Source organism: Lycorma delicatula, chromosome 2, assembly GCF_047948215.1.
Source record: "Lycorma delicatula isolate Av1 chromosome 2, ASM4794821v1, whole genome shotgun sequence".
Classification (NCBI taxonomy): domain Eukaryota; kingdom Metazoa; phylum Arthropoda; class Insecta; order Hemiptera; family Fulgoridae; genus Lycorma; species Lycorma delicatula.
The window spans coordinates 237,539,733-237,556,782 of NC_134456.1; the positions used below are offsets into that span (position 1 = coordinate 237,539,733).

Genomic DNA, 17,050 nt, shown 5'->3' on the forward strand with positions numbered 1-17,050 from the left:
TTCTTTTTTTTTTCTCTCAGCTCCCCTGGGCCGGACCGACTTGTTGGTATTACGCCGCCCAGGGGAGTGTCTTTAAACTCAAATAGGCCTCCCCACCTACCGGCTATATACCGGCAAGGCAGGTCGGCCTACCGGTTAGCTCTTTTTGAGAGTTCTTTATCAATATTGGCCCCTTGGGGACCCAAAAGGGCAATACTAATACACCACGCCAGACCCAGTTCGCCGCGACGCGGTACCGGGTCCCTTCAGTATTCAGTGTGCTCTTGCCTGACTGTTACCCGTGGAGTCCTTGGTGGCTCATCAGTGCCAACACACCGCAGCATGCTGGACCTCACCAGCAAGGCTGTCCACCCGGTCCTATTCTAGCCAACACCTTGTCTTCTCTCATCGGAGTATTTCTGTAGAACAACTTGTCTAACAAAACTAGCAAAATTATTCCGGTTTGACTCGCTTCTTAGCATGTAGTCTATTGTTGTCTCTGGAGTTATACCTGTGAGTGCCTTACTATGTCTAAGTGTGTCCCACCTATTGCACTCAAAAAAGGTGTGCTCATCTATTTCGTTGCAGTAGTTGCAAATCGGCTCTTCTCTCTCGCCTATTTTGTGCAGGTAGTTATTGAAGGAACCGTGTCCTGTAAAAAACTGCAATAGGTGATGATCAACCTCACCAAATCTTCTCGACAACCGTGGCTTGATGTCGGGGATGAGGGTTCTCGTCCATCGACCCACAGCTTCCTGCGACCATCTTTCCTGCCAGATATTATAAACGGCATCCCTGACCTCTTGTTCTGGCTTGCCTTGTGCCCTCTCCACCCTCTTTTTTGCGAATAGGTCAATAGGAGGTGTACCCGATAACACGCACAGGGCGGCATAGGACACTGTCCTGTATGCGGACACAACACCTAGGAGCACACAACAGAAATACCCTACACTTTAATACCGTCACTTTTATTACTGTTTACCAATAACTCACCGAACAAATTCCTGCACTCACCCGCTTTCCACACTGGAACGTGTGACGTACTCTTCACCCACTACCAAACGCTGACTGATAACGCTAACGCCGTCACACAATCGCGTCGAACAAGCCACGGCAGAACTACTCTCATTCTTATCGCGACTACGTTGAACACGGCCTCATAGAATTACTCGTTTCACAAAATTACTCTGTTCCATCTGTCCCTGGCACTATTTATATTTTCTGGCTTGCAGAACCAGTTCCCGCCTCATTCCTAAACTGTTGGAGCGTGAGAATTCTCATCATCCGCGACCTTTCATTTTCCCGTAAATTCCTATTCCGGTCCGGTAATCCTTCTCGTCGAACAACAGATGTTGGAGGTGTACCATTTCTGTACTACTAAGAACAGATTGTTAACGGACTTGTTACTCAAAGGAAAGATCCCCTTTAGTTCATTTCTGGATTCCTTTCGTTATTTTCTCGTACTTCTTAGCTGGAAGGAATTTGTTACCCAGGTCCGTTATACTTAACCCACCGGGTTAGTCTAGTGGTTAACGCGTCTTCCCAAATCAGCTGATTTGAAAGTCGAGAGTTACAGCGTTCAAGTCCTAGTAAAGCCGGTTATTTTTACACGGATTTGAATACTAGATCGTGGATACCGGTGTTCTTTGGTAGTTGGGTTTCAATTAACCACACATATCAGGAACGGTCGAACTGAGAATGTACAGGACTACACTTCATTTACACTCATACATATCATCCTCTGAAGAATTATCTAAACGGTAGTTACCGGAGGCTAAACAGGAAAAAGAAAGAAAGAAAGGTCCGTTATACTTGTCCTGTTACACTACAGTGAAATTTTGAACAGCCAATGTAATATTATCATTGTTAATTATGTAAATAGTATATTAAAAATTTGATTGCGTGTAAAATTATTTATGGAGAAGCAAGTTTACATTTAACTCATCTTCTGTAATGTAAAATTTTCAGCAATTTTTTTTCTTGTGTTTGGTTTAAAACAAAAATGAATTTAAAAAAATTATTTATTTTTTTCATTTTCCTAATGTGTACATTACGCAACCCACCCCCGGCTAATGAAATGAGGGATGATATAAATTAGGTGTAGTCTTGTAGAGACTGAGGCCGACCATTCCTGAGACGTGTGAATTAAACTATGTGAATTGAATTGTGTGTAATTGAATCCCAACCCCTAACGTACATCGGTATCCACTGCTTAGTATTCAAATAGTATAAAAGCAATTAACTTTTACTAGGATTCGCACCTCAGTATTTTTTACTTCAAAAATCACCTGTTAAACAACTGATTGGCGACGACGCGTTAACCACTAGTCCAGCCCGGTGGGTTTAAAAAAATATATGAATCGGTTTTTCTTGTCTTTAATGAAATCAGTTCTTTCAGAATTAAATTTTATTGAACTTTTGTCTTGCAATTTTATAAAACATAAATTATTGGGGGTTTACAAATATTTTCTCGAAACTACTAAAAGTATAGTTCAAGTACTCATTTTTTTAAATTTTCATATAAAATCACTAATAAAGGGACTTTATAAAGAACGGTGGACTTTTGAACACGGATTAAATGAAACAAAAATACTTTCAATTGATGTTTATTAATCGAATTTGTCATCTCAAAAGCTTTTTTACGTAACAAATAAATTACAGTATGTACACCATCAGTTGCTCGGTAAATAAACAATCGAAACTCAGTTTCTGTCCGTACCCGAATTAACATATCTTCTGTTATATTTACAATTATTTCATTAATCCTTCTCTGTAAGTGACGTAGGTCGGATATTTTTTGTGAATAAACAATGTGTTTTTTATATACCCCTACAAGAAAAAATCGCAAGTTGTCATGTCTGGACTCCTTGGAGGCCGGGGTATAGGTCCTTGCCAGCTTAAAATTGTCAAACTATAATTTTTGCGATCCGCTTTGACCATTTCAGCCATATATCAACTGTTTATCAACCGATTTGAACAAATAAGGTGTCATTTTGTTTATAATAAAAGGCTTAACATTTTCTTTAATAAAACACAATTTGATAAAAAATAATATTTACGGAGGTATTAATGATTATAAAATTTTATATCCGTCATGTTGGAATTAAATTTATTTATTTTATACAAGTTGTTGTGTACATGTACACCAAATTTTATTAAATTATTTTAATTTGTTCCTTAAAATATAATTTTGTATTGGAAAAACGTAAAATGGCGGACAGAAGAATATGAAACGACGAGATTCGTCGTAAAAATGAACTTTTTTATTATTTTGATATCATGAATCAGATAAGTTTGTCCAAAACCTTCCGGTACACCTGTATATACAAAATTTTTTAACAGAATGCGCAGATGATGTTGGCCCTACTAATTCAAACTAGGCCTATACTTTGCGAATAGAAAGCTTAAAGACCGATATGAAAGCTTAGAAATGGTTTTTTTTAGATTTTATCGTATTTTAGTTTTAAAAAATTCACATTAAACTTTATTCTCAGTTAAACTATGTTTATTGAAGAACCTTTTTTGATATCTCACTGCTATTATATTATTCATTGATGTATAGATACCTTTGTGCTAGCTAATAAATATTATTTCATAAGTTTAGAGGATTAGAACTATGTTTAATTACAATAAATTTAGTCGGTAAATTTGTTAATGGTTCATAAGAAAAATTAGACAAAGACACGTAATCTCTTTTAGAGGGAAAATGCGTATAAATAGTGAAAGCAGGAACATAGTTTACATCACATATAAAATGGACGTCAAAAATAATTAATTAAAATTTTCCATTTAAATGAAATTTTGCAGGAATAAATCATGAATGATAAGTTACAACTAGACTTACTGTCAAATATCAAACCTTTTCAACAATAATAATTCTCTAAAATTGCAGAGAAAACACTGCATATCACTTAACAGAATTTAAAATTTGAACCATAAAATATACTATTTTAAATTCATATTACACAACTCATAATTTTATTAAAAATTTCCATTTTTAAACTTTATTTAAAAAAAAAGATCAATAGATATTTTCTACTTTAACAGAAGGTTAATTTTTTTATTTTTTGGCTTGATAATATTGCCACTTAAGCTTGAAGGTTTGTACGTGGGATACGGAAATAGAACTTTGTACCATATGAAAAATGCCATGCCTGGATTTGACATTCGAACCTGGGACCTCCGGATGAAAGACCGAGACGCTACCACTCCGCCACGGAAATCGGCAGTTTAAAAAAGAAAATTCTTTTTAGGGTTACAACAAAAAAAATTAATAAAAATAGGTACATTAAATTCCGCGAATTTTAAAGCAAAACCATAATTAATCTGAAAAAGGTTAAAAAAAATTATTTTTTACAATACGGTGTCAATTAAAAATAAAAAAATTACCAATATCTTACTACCATTTTATGAGACTTTAGAAGCAAATTAAAAAAAGTGTTAGCTTTCTGTTTTTAGGAAGTAAAAAATTTTTTTTTCTACAACACAAATCTCTGTAGGACCAAAAGAAATACCAGGCGTTTTTCTAAAATAAGGTCGTTTTGAAATTTAAAAAAACTGAAAACTATTGTCGTGCGTTCGCGGCTCGATCAGGATATTGATAAATTGACAATTGAAAATGTTTGTATAATTACAATTTATTAGTTAAAGAACATAGGTAAAACAAGACGAATGATCAATAATGACAGAAGTAGTAATAACAATAAGCGACAATAATAAACAACTCACAATAATAATTAGAATAATAATAATAATAATAAATAAATAAATAATGATTGCAGTAATCACAATCGTAACAACAACAGCAATAATAGTAATAATAATAATAAACAGTGATTGCATACTAAACAAAATATAAGGTAATCGTTAGGATTTATTCTCAGATAGATAAATAATGAAAACCAGAATTTAGTCCCATTGACAAAAGACATTAGCATGACCGCTAGTCTTAACATTTTTAACCACTAGTCTTGTATTAACAACAATAGATAAGACAAATATAAAGTTCTTTTACTGCAATACCTTTGCTGCTCACAAATAAAACTACCCTAACAATTTATGAATGAAATTTAGTACGTTATCTCTTTCACTTACAGTCTTACAGTAATTCACCGAACCGTTTCGGCGAGTTACTGTCACAACTTAATTAAAGTTATTTATCATTTTCTTTAATATAATATTTTTTATTTAATTCATTGATTCTAACTAAAGCGCACGCGCATACCGTATTTCATTCGCGCAGGTGTAGCGGTACTAACGGCCACTTTAAATATAATTCATTTATTTAATTCTACCGCTCACCTGTGACGTCACAACACAGCAGTCGACTACAACAGCAGTCCGACCGCTAAGTGGGATGTGTGGTATGTAAAGGGGGTGTCTGGGTTAACCCCATTTTGATGAGGAACAAATTTGTGGATTCAACGAGATGCTAACAAAAAAAACCGCAACGAAGAACCCGCTGTACAACGTTTCAAAATTATTACTATTTTTTGCTGTGGAGGTACAATTTAGCAAAAAACGTTTTACACAGAAGATGGTTTTTACTTTCTTGTACGAAGTAAAGGTAGTATTATGATCGCGAAAAATTTCGGTTATCACATTTCAACGGAAATATCCATTTTGATCATCCCTGAATCCATTTTGACTAGTTCGGCGTGATGTCTATTCATACATATGTACGAATATGTATGTATCTCGCATAACTCAAGAACTATTAGCCGTTGTATGTTGAAATTTTGGTTTTAAAACAGTTGTAACATCTAGTTGTGCACTTTTTCCTTCGATTGCAATACACAAAACCAAAAGTGACCAAAAAAGCCAAAAATCAACAAAAAAATTGGATTTTTGACTTTTTGTTAACTGTAGTAAAGCTCTCAGTGAGAGCTTGTCAACGATAAGTGGTAGGTATTTTCATCGGTTCCAGAATTATAGGTAAATAGAATTTTAACTAATGAAATATTTGAATCTTAGAAATGGAAGGCACATCGGTACGAATCAGACTACTTCATCTTTGTTTCACTTTTTTTTAAATTTAAATAATAATTACCCGCGATTGTAAAAAAATTTTTACAATAATTTTTTTTTTTTGTCTTTTTTTTGTCTTCAGTCATTTGACTGGTTTGATGCAGCTCTCCAAGATTCCCTATCTAGTGCTAGTCGATTCATTTCAGTATACCCTCTACATCTTACATCCCCAACAATTTGTTTTACATACTCCAAACGTGGCCTGCCTACACAATTTTTCCCTTCTACCTGTCCTTCCAACATTAAAGCGACTATTCCAGGATGCCTTAGTATGTGGCCTATAAGTCTGTCTCTTCTTTTAACTATATTTTTCCAAACGCTTCTTTCTTCATCTATTTGCCGCAACACCTCTTCATTTGTCACTATCCACCCGTCTGATTTTTAACATTCTCCTATAGCACCGCATTTCAAAAGCTTCTAATTTTTTCTTCTCAGATACTCCGATCGTGCAAGTTTGACTTCCATATAAAGCGACACTCCAAACATACACTTTCAAAAATCTTTTCCTGACATTTAAATTAATATTTGATGTAAACAAATTATATTTCTTACTGAAGGCTCGTTTAGCTTGTGCTATTCGGCATTTTATATCGCTCCTGCTTCGTCCATCTTTAGTAATTTTACTTCCCAAATAACAAAATTCTTCTACCTCCATAATCTTTTCTCCTCCTATTTTCACATTCAGCGGTCCATCTTTGTTATTTCTACTACATTTCATTACTTTTGTTTTGTTCTTGTTTATTTTCACGCGATAGTTCTTGCGTAGGACTTCATCTATGCCGTTCATTGTTTCTTCTAAATCCTTTTTACTCTCGGCTAGAATTACTATATCATCAGCAAATCGTAGCGTCTTTATCTTTTCACCTTGTACTGTTACTCCGAATCTAAATTGTTCTTTAACATCATTAACTGCTAGTTCCATGTAAAGATTAAAAAGTAACGGAGATAGGGAACATCCTTGTCACACTCCCTTTCTTATTACGGCTTCTTTCTTATGTTCTTCAATTGTTATTGTTGCTGTTTGGTTCCTGTACATGTTAGCAATTGTTCTTCTATCTCTGTATTTGAACCCTACTTTTTTTTAAAATGCTGAACATTTTATTCCAGTCTACGTTATCGAATGCCTTTTCTAGGTCTATAAACGCCAAGTATGTTGGTTTGTTTTTCTTTAATCTTCCTTCTACTATTAATCTGAGGCCAAAAATTGCTTCCCTTGTCCCTATACTTTTCCTGAAACCAAATTGGTCTTCTCCTAACACTTCTTCCACTCTCCTCTCAATTCTTCTGTATAAAATTCTAGTTAAGATTTTTGATGCGTGACTAGTTAAACTAATTGTTCTGTATTCTTCACATTTATCTGCCCCTGCTTTCTTTGGTATCATAACTATAACACTTTTTTTGAAGTCTGATGGAAATTCCCTTTTTCATAAATATTACACACCAGTTTGTATAATCTATCAATCGCTTCCTCACCTGCACTGCGCAGTAATTCTACAGGTATTCCGTCTATTCCAGGAGCCTTTCTGCCATTTAAATCTTTTAATGCTCTCTTAAATTCAGATCTCAGTATTGTTTCTCCCATTTCATCCTCCTCAACTTCCTCTTCTTCCTCTATAACATCATTTTCTAATTCATTTCCTCCGTATAACTCTTCTTCAATATATTCCACCCATCTATCAACTTTACCTTTCGTATTATAAATCGGTGTACCATCTTTGTTTAACACATTATTAGATTTTAATTTATGTACCCCAAAATTTTCCTTAACTTTCCTGTATGCTCCGTCTATTTTACCAATGTTCATTTCTCTTTCCACTTCTGAACACTTTTCTTTAATCCACTCTTCTTTCGCCAGTTTGCACTTCCTGTTTATAGCATTTCTTAATTGCCGATAGTTCCTTTTACTTACAATAAATAATAATTTAAAAAAATCAGAATTTATTGGTGAAATAACATTTTGTATACTTTAAAAAATATGTATATGTTATTTAATATGCATTATTACTTATATGTATATGTAACAGATTGGTGAAACATTGATTATTTAATATTAATTGAAAATTATAATTTAAAATCGTATTATTTTTGGATTTTCTGGTTTAATTTTTATTTAATTATTATAGAATTTCTGTTTAATTTTATCTACATTATAGTTAACTACAGAGTGACTGAAAAATATACCCTCACAAGCACAACATATATACTGAGGCATCCATGCCCGATCTTTAATAAATTGCAAAAAATTCTTATCTTTTAACTCATTACTCCTCTGATAATGTCGGACAATATTCTTCGTAAATCGGAGTTGATCATCATTTCGTTTATTTGTTTTTTGTTGCCAATCATTTAATCGCTCTTTAATTTGATATAATTCTTCTGACCTTAATTTGTGAACAATTTATCTAGTTTTCCAACATTTTCTTCCTCTTTATATTTATCATTTTCTCTTAATTCTTTATTTTTCCCTTGTTTTTACATTTTCTTCCCCTTCATATTCATCTTTATTGTGGTTTTTGAGATATATTTCTTCATGTTATCTTTCATTTTTCCTTTATGATAGTTTCTTTTTCATTTTTGATTATTCACCAAATAATCCAGTAATAAAAACCGAATATTTTACACCGTAAAGTCGAAATTAACATTTTTAACCGGTATACAGGAGTTCACTAAACAGTGTAATAGTTTTATTATTATTAACTTTTATTTATACGATACATCAGAAATCTAAAATTTTTGTTAATCGGCAACTCACGAAGATACGAATAATACTGATCTAGTAATACGAGTAATAAAGGGACTTTTACTCTATCCTAATATTTCATGTAAGATTTTTGAATTAATAATTGTATTAAATATTTAATAAAAACTAATATTTCATCAATTGTGTAACTGTTTACTGTATTGAAGAACTGGAGGATCGTATCTCACTTTCAAATGAAATAAGTTTAAATGAAGTGCAGCAAAAATTGTAATAGGCATACAAGGTAGTCATATGGTGTCCACATAAGATTTTTTGTAATTATTCACAAAGATATTTTTTTTTAAATACAACGAAAATCATCCGTTATACTGCCTTCTATAACTCTTCAACATTAAAACCATTTTTAGGGCCGGGGTGAAATTTAGCAAAAAATCTTTTTTACAATAGTGTAAAAAAAGTTTTTGTTTAATCCCTTGGACCACCGTTAGGTATTGTTTCAGAGGATGAGATGAATGATTTGTAGCGTGTGTAAAAATGTCATACCTGACCTGGATTCGAATCCGGGGCCTCCGGATGAAAGGCCGAGATGCTACCTTTCGCGCCACGGAGACCGGCTTTTTTACAATAGTTGTTTAATTACATAATCAAAAAATTATAAAAAAATAAATAAATAACATTAATTATGCAAAATCTGGAATTAAAATTTTATTATGTTAAAATGAAAAATTCTGTTAATAAAAGCTAAACAGAAAAATGTTATGAATTGTACCCATTGACAAATCTGCAATCATCTGGCATTGAAGCTGGAGCTTTGAACTTTCTAAAAATGATAAGGACGCAGTTCTAAATGATAATACCTACCCGTAAAAAAAAAGGAATAAAAAAACTGATAGATACAAAAACCTAATATCGAACATTCGGAAACATAAATTGGTCTCCAACAATATCCAAGGGAGGTTTGAGATAATCTATGAAATTATATTTACTTTCTTGTACGAGGAAGTATTGTAATCGCGAAAAATTTCGGTTTTCGGATTTCAAAGAAAATATCCATTTTGACCAACCCTGAATTCATTTTGATTAGTTTCGGCGTGACGTCTGTGCGTACGTATCTGGCATAACTAAAAAATTAATAGCCGTAGAATGTAGAAATTTCAGATTTAGGACTGTTGAAACATCTAGTTGTGCACCTCTACTTTCATTGCGATTGGCTGGACCAAAAGTGTCCAAATTCTTAAAAATTAGGATTTTGGGACTTTTTCTTAACTGCAATAATAATCCCTCATTGAGAGCTTTTCAACGATAAGCGGTACTTATTTTCATCGGTTTCAGAGTTATAGCAAATAAAATTTTAATTAATGAAATATTTGGATCTTACAAGGGGAAAACATATCGGTTCAAATCCGACTTCACCTCCTTTTTCTTAACTTTTTTTAATTTAAATATATTGATTTATTAACGTCTGATTTTAAAAAGAAAATTACGATAAATGATATTCAATAATAATAAAAACTAAAAAATATATATATATATATGAAAACTATCAGAAGTTATTAATGAAATAAAATTTTACGTATCTATCATTTAAAAAAAAAAAAGTGTATATGTAATTTAATAAGGGTAAAAAGAAGTCATATGGTGTCCACATCATATTTTACTTCGATAACATCTTTTGTTGTTATTTGTTTTTCTTTTAAATCTTTAGACATTTCTACATATCATTCGTTCTACTCTTAATTGCGAAGCGGTCGAATGCATTCTTTGTTAAATAAACTATTATTGTTCATTCCACAAAGAGGGCCGTAAAATTGGAGTCTTTTCCTTTTACTTATGTTAGAAAATTTTTCAATCTGTTTATATATTTTTTTCATTTGGTTGTATTTTCAAGCTTTCTTCCGTTTTATGAGTGAGAAGATGTTTCGCAAAATTGTTCTTCATAATTTTCTATTTTTCTACTCTACCTTTATTAAGGAGAGATAAGCGTTTAGAAGAACATAAACGTTTTGGTTTTAACACGTTATTGTAATAGTTTAATTTTGCATAACTATATTTATTTATTAATTTTTAGTTTTTTTAATAATTCTGGATGACATCTATAAGTATTCCTATGAAACATAACGTTATATAAAAAAGAAGGAAGATACTTTCATGAAAGTATAAAAAAAAAAGAAGCTATGTGTATAATTTAATAATGTGGAACTAATTCTAGAGAATGTGGCGCATGACGAGTTTCGATGGATTACATCGGTTATATGTTTACATCTGTTACGGAGACAGGCTACATAGAAGACGATAGTAAGAAAACATTGATAAAGTGAAGAAGAAGAAGAAGAGAGGAATAATGCGACAAAAAAGAAGGAGACAACAAAATAAAAGTTAAAAGAAATTAACTAACTCTCTTTCAACCATTGTAATGTCTCAACGTCTGGAGCGGAAAACTGAACGAGCGGACGAAGAGCGGCCAGGATGGCATACCTAGAAAAGCATTGATGATGTGAATGTTCCATGACCTGACCGTATAAATTGGATTTTGACAATGCAGACTACTCGCCAGTGATGCTGAACGTTGCCAAAAAACTATCAAAAATTGTCGACTGCAATAAAATTCCTCCACGAGTTAAATTGTGTTTCATTCTGTCCCTGCTGAACTAAGAGGAACCGTCTGATTTAACGAAGAATAATCGTTAAAAATATTTATATTTTAAACGATAAAATTAATACAAATTTCGCTTTTAATTTTTAAAACTCGTTAAATCAGAATGCTTGGAATATTTTACCAATATTTATTTTAATAAAGTATTTAATTTAAAATATTAATTATATGAAAAAGAAAACACAAAAAACAATTTTTTTTTGTAAAAAATCTAGTAATTAAATACTTTATAAAATATTTAAAAAATGTACATTGTAGTAATAGTAACCTAAAATCTACGAAAAACGTAAATGTTTTTTTTTAAATTGACAACTTTTTTTATTTTTTTTTTTGTCTTCAGTCATTTGACTGGTTTGATGCAGCTCTCCAAGATTCCCTATCTAGTGCTAGTCGTTTCATTTCGGTATACCCTCTACATCCTACATCCCCAACAATTTGTTTTACATACTCCAAACGTGGCCTGCCTACACAATTTTTCCCTTCTACCTGTCCTTCCAATATTAAAGCGACTATTCCAGGATGCCTTAGTATGTGGCCTATAAGTCTGTCTCTTCTTTTAACTATATTTTTCCAAACGCTTCTTTCTTCATCTATTTGCCGCAATACCTCTTCATTTGTCACTTTATCCACCCATCTGATTTTTAACATTCTCCTATAGCACCGCATTTCAAAAGCTTCTAACCTTTTCTTCTCAGATACTCCGATCGTCCAAGTTTCACTTCCATATAAAGCGACATTCCAAACATACACTTTCAAAAATCTTTTCCTGACATTTAAATTAATTTTTGATGTAAACAACTTATATTTCTTACTGAAGGCTCGTTTAGCTTGTGCTATTCGGCATTTTATATCGCTCCTGCTTCGTCCATCTTTAGTAATTTTACTTCCCAAATAACAAAATTCTTCTACCTCCATAATCTTTTCTCTCCTATTTTCACATTCAGCGGTTCATCTTTGTTATTTCTACTACATTTCATTACTTTTGTTTTGTTCTTGTTTATTTTCACGCGATAGTTCTTGCGTAGGACTTCATCTATGCCGTTCATTGTTTCTTCTAAATCCTTTTTACTCTCGGCTAGAATTACTATATCATCAGCAAATCGTAGCATCTTTATCTTTTCACCTTGTACTGTTACTCCGAATCTAAATTGTTCTTTAACATCATTAACTGCTAGTTCCATGTAAAGATTAAAAAGTAACGGAGATAGGGAACATCCTTGTCGGACTCCTTTCTTATGTTCTTCAATTGTTATTGTTGCTGTTTGGTTCCTGTACATGTTAGCAATTGTTCTTCTATCTCTGTATTTGAACCCTAATTTTTTTAAAATGCTGAACATTTTATTCCAGTCTACGTTATCGAAAGCCTTTTCGTCTATAAACGCCAAGTATGTTGGTTTGTTTTTCTTTAATCTTCCTTCTACTATTAATCTGAGGCCTAAAATTGCTTCCCTTGTCCCTATACTTTTCCTGAAACCAAATTGGTCTTCTCCTAACACTTCTTCCACTCTCCTCTCAATTCTTCTGTATAAAATTCTAGTTAAGATTTTTGATGCGTGACTAGTTAAACTAATTGTTCTGTATTCTTCACATTTATCTGCCCCTGCTTTCTTTGGTATCATAACTATAACACTTTTTTTGAAGTCTGATGGAAATTTCCCATTTTCAAAAATATTACACACCAGTTTGTATAATCTATCAATCGCTTCCTCACCTGCACTGCGCAGTAATTCTACAGGTATTCCGTCTATTCCAGGAGCCTTTCTGCCATTGACAAATTGACAACGAAAAAATAAAATTCATTTAACAACCATCATTAAGAAATAAAAAATCTGATATGGATACCACATGACTTCCTTGTAAGCCAATTAAATTACATAATCACTTCTTTTTTTTTTTAAATGTGAAAAGTTTTATTTCATTAATACCTTCTGATATTTTTTCACATTTTTTGTGTAATTGAATTATTTATTGTCATTTTTTTTTTACAGGAGGTTAATAATGTATTTATTAATTAAATATTTATTAATATATTAAATATATTAATAAATCAATATATTTAAATAAAAAAAGAAGTTAAAAAAAAGAGATGAAGTCGGATTCGAACCGATGTGCCCTTGTAATATCAACATATTTCATTAATTAAAATTGCATATGGCTATAACTCTGGAACCAATGAAAATAAGTACCACTTATGATATATCGTTGAAAAGCTCTCGATGAGGACTTATTACTGCAGTTAAGAAAAAGTTCAAAATTCAAATTGTTTGAGATTTTGGGCATTTTTTGGACACTTTTGGTTCAGTTGATTGCAACTCATCTTGTAAGTTACTCGTTGCAATAAAAATGTGAAAATTTTAATATTTTGTTAGCCTCCTTATTACTTTTTAATTATTCTTGAAAAAAAAAATACACAAAAATGTTGATCCCTTCTATATGTAGATGTAATATATGTAGATGAGTGAAAATTACAGCTTTGACTTTTATTAGCAATTATGGCTGTATTTTTGTATTTTTTATATGTTAAAAATTTCCTTTTTTTCTTCTTTGTACGAAGTAAAGGAAGTATTGTGATCGCGAAAAATTTCGGTTTTCAGATTTCAACGGAAATATCCATTTTAACCATCCCTGAATTCATTTTGACTAGTTTCAATGTGACATCTGTAAGTACATATGAACGTATGTATCTCGCATAACTCAAAAACAATTACGCGTAGGATGTTGAACTTTTGGATTTCGGAATATTTTAACATCTAGTTTTGCACCTCTCCTTTTAATTGCAATTGACGGAACCAAAAGTGTCCAAAAAAGCCCAATATCCAAAAAGATGGATTTTGGACTTTCTCTTAGCTGCAGTAATAAGTCTTCATTGAGATGTTTTCAACGATATATCATAAGTGGTCTTTTTTTCACTGGTTCCAGAGTTATAACCAAATAAAATTTTAATTAATGAAATATTTGGATCTTACAAGAGGAAGGCACATCAGTTCAAATCCGACTTCATCTCCTTTTTTTAACTTTTTCCTTAATTTAAATATATTGATTTATTAATAATTATTATCCTCTACTTGTAAAAAAAAATTATAATAAATAATAATTCTATAATAAAAAAAAAGTAATAAAAAATATACGTAATTTAATAGACGTACAAGGAGGTCATGTAGTGTCCATATCAGATTTTTTTTTGTTAATTTTCTTAAATGTCTCTTTAAGACACAAAAGTTCAAAAAAATATCAACAAAATATTTTTTTTGACCGATCTATATATATTTTCCCGTTATTAAAAGTAGCGGCAAATAAATAGCAAATAAATAAATAAATAGTTATTAAAAATAGCTGCATATATCGATCGCTATACCCGGGAAAGTAAAAGTAAAGTATTTAGATATTCTAAATTTAATTAATTTATTTTTTGGTTAAAGAAAAACAAACCAACATACTTGGCGTTTATAGACCTAAAAAAGGCATTCGATAACGTAGACTGGAATAAAATGTTCAGCATTTTAAAAAATTTAGGGTTCAAATACAGAGAGAAGAACAATTGCTAACATGTACAGGAACCAAACAGCAACAGTAATAACCGAAGAACATAATAAAGAAGCCGTAATATGAAAGGGAGTCCGACAAGGATGTTCCCTATCCCCGTTACTTTTTAATCTTTACATGGAACTAGCAGTTAATGATGTTAAGAACAATTTAGATTCGGAGTAACAGTACAAGGTGAAAAGACAAAGATGCTACGATTTGCTGATGATATAGTAATTCTAGCCGAGAGTAAAAAGGATTTAGAAGAAACAATGAACGGCATAGATGAAGTCCTACGCAAGAACTATCGCGTGAAAATAAACAAGAACAAAACACAAGTAATGAAATGTAGTAGATATAACAAAGATGGACCGCTGAATGTGAAAATAGGAGGAGAAAAGATTATGAAGGTAGAAGAATTTTGTTATTTGGGAAGTAGAATTACTAAAGATGGACGAACCAGGAGCGATATAAAATGCCGAATAGCACAAGCGAAACGAGCCTTCAGTCAGAAATATAATTTGTTTACATCAAAAATTAATTTAAATGTCAGGAAAAGATTTTTGGAAGTATATGTTTGGAGTGTCGCTTTATATGGAAGTGAAACTTGGACGATCGGAGTATCTGAGAAGAAAAGATTAGAAGCTTTTGAAATGCGGTGCTATAGGAGAATGTTAAAAATCAGACGGGTGGATAAAGTGACAAATGAAGAGGTATTGCGGCAAATAGATGAAGAAAGAAGCGTTTAAAAAAATATAGTTAAAAGAAGAGACAGACTTATTGGCCACATACTAAGGCATCCTGGAATAGTCGCTTTAATATTGGAAGGACAGGTAGAAGGGAAAAATTGTGTAGACAGGCCACGTTTGGAATATGTAAAACAAATTGTTGGGAATGTAGGATGTAGAGAGTATACCGAAATGAAATGACTAGCAATAGATAGGGAATCTTGGAGAGCTGCGTCAAACCAGTCAAATGACTGAAGACAAAAAAAAAAAAAAAATTTTTTTGGTTGATGAACTACACAGAAGCTTACAAAGAAGCGTGTACGTTGAGCATGTATATTAAATATGGAATTAATATCTCCTTTTTTAAATTTAATATCTTTTTTTTTTTTAATTTTTTTTCGACATTTCCATTATAAATTAACGGTTATCACAAGTTATTCTTTACAAAAAAAATTATCGTAAGAGAATTTGATAAAATATTATCATAAAGGTTTTCCCACAAAAAGAACAATAAATGTAAGTAAATAACTTAATTTACATTATATTGTGTATTAAAAGATAAAATAAAGAACAAAATTCAGATTATAAAAATTTCGAAATGTAAATGAATACGATTTAAATAATCCCACCGTGTTATCCTATTAAAATATATGATCAACATTCAAAATATTTTCCATCATTAACAAATTAATAATATAAATTTAAAAATAATATTTAACCACCCACTACAAACATTTTCAGCAAAAACACTAACCTCTCACTTAAAAACCTGTAGTAGTTAAAATGCAACTGGGATTTTCAGATTTCACAAAGCTTAAGGCTTTGTCTTAACAAATCTTACAGCTAGCGAAAAATTTCGCCCCGATTTCAGCTCTTCTAATAAAAAGAAGCCCTACTGAAATTTTTAGGGCCCAAATTAAGGAGTAAAGTTGGTAATTTCTTATGTAATTTCAGCTGAGAAATAGAACAAAACAGGTACCAGAACTGTAACTCCAGTAGTTTTTAAGATATCCAACGTAAATTTCATATTTATATGAAATTTTTCCATTATTTTCACGAGTAGAATAGGTTATGAAAGTTCCGAGAGAACTTCGTGATACACCCTCTGTGCATATTCATAAAATTCAGTGTCGAAAAATATTTTTTTTTTTAGGTTTGTAGTACAATAACTTCTTTGTTAAATGACTTATATAAATGCAGAAGATTTAGTAACAAAAACTTGTACAGAATTTAATTTTGATAAAAGTAATGTAAATACAGCCGATAAAAGTAAATAAAAACTTTTAAAAATTGGTCTTTTATTGAAGCAAAAGAGAAGAAAATTAGATAGAAAATCGTATTATTGTTTCTGTGCCTAATAAACATTCTTTTAAGCATTCTTCGGTGCATCAGCATTTACGAACGAAAGGGAACATAGAACTTTTAAACTTGTTTAAAAGT

The 17,050-nt window shown here is 31.7% G+C and overlaps 1 long non-coding RNA gene across 1 annotated transcript in view; it reads right to left on the bottom strand.

Annotated features, from left to right (window-relative positions):
* LOC142319777 (uncharacterized) overlaps window positions 1-17,050 on the bottom strand; it is a 180,695-nt gene that overhangs the window by 48,104 nt on the left and 115,541 nt on the right. The window lies entirely within an intron of this gene.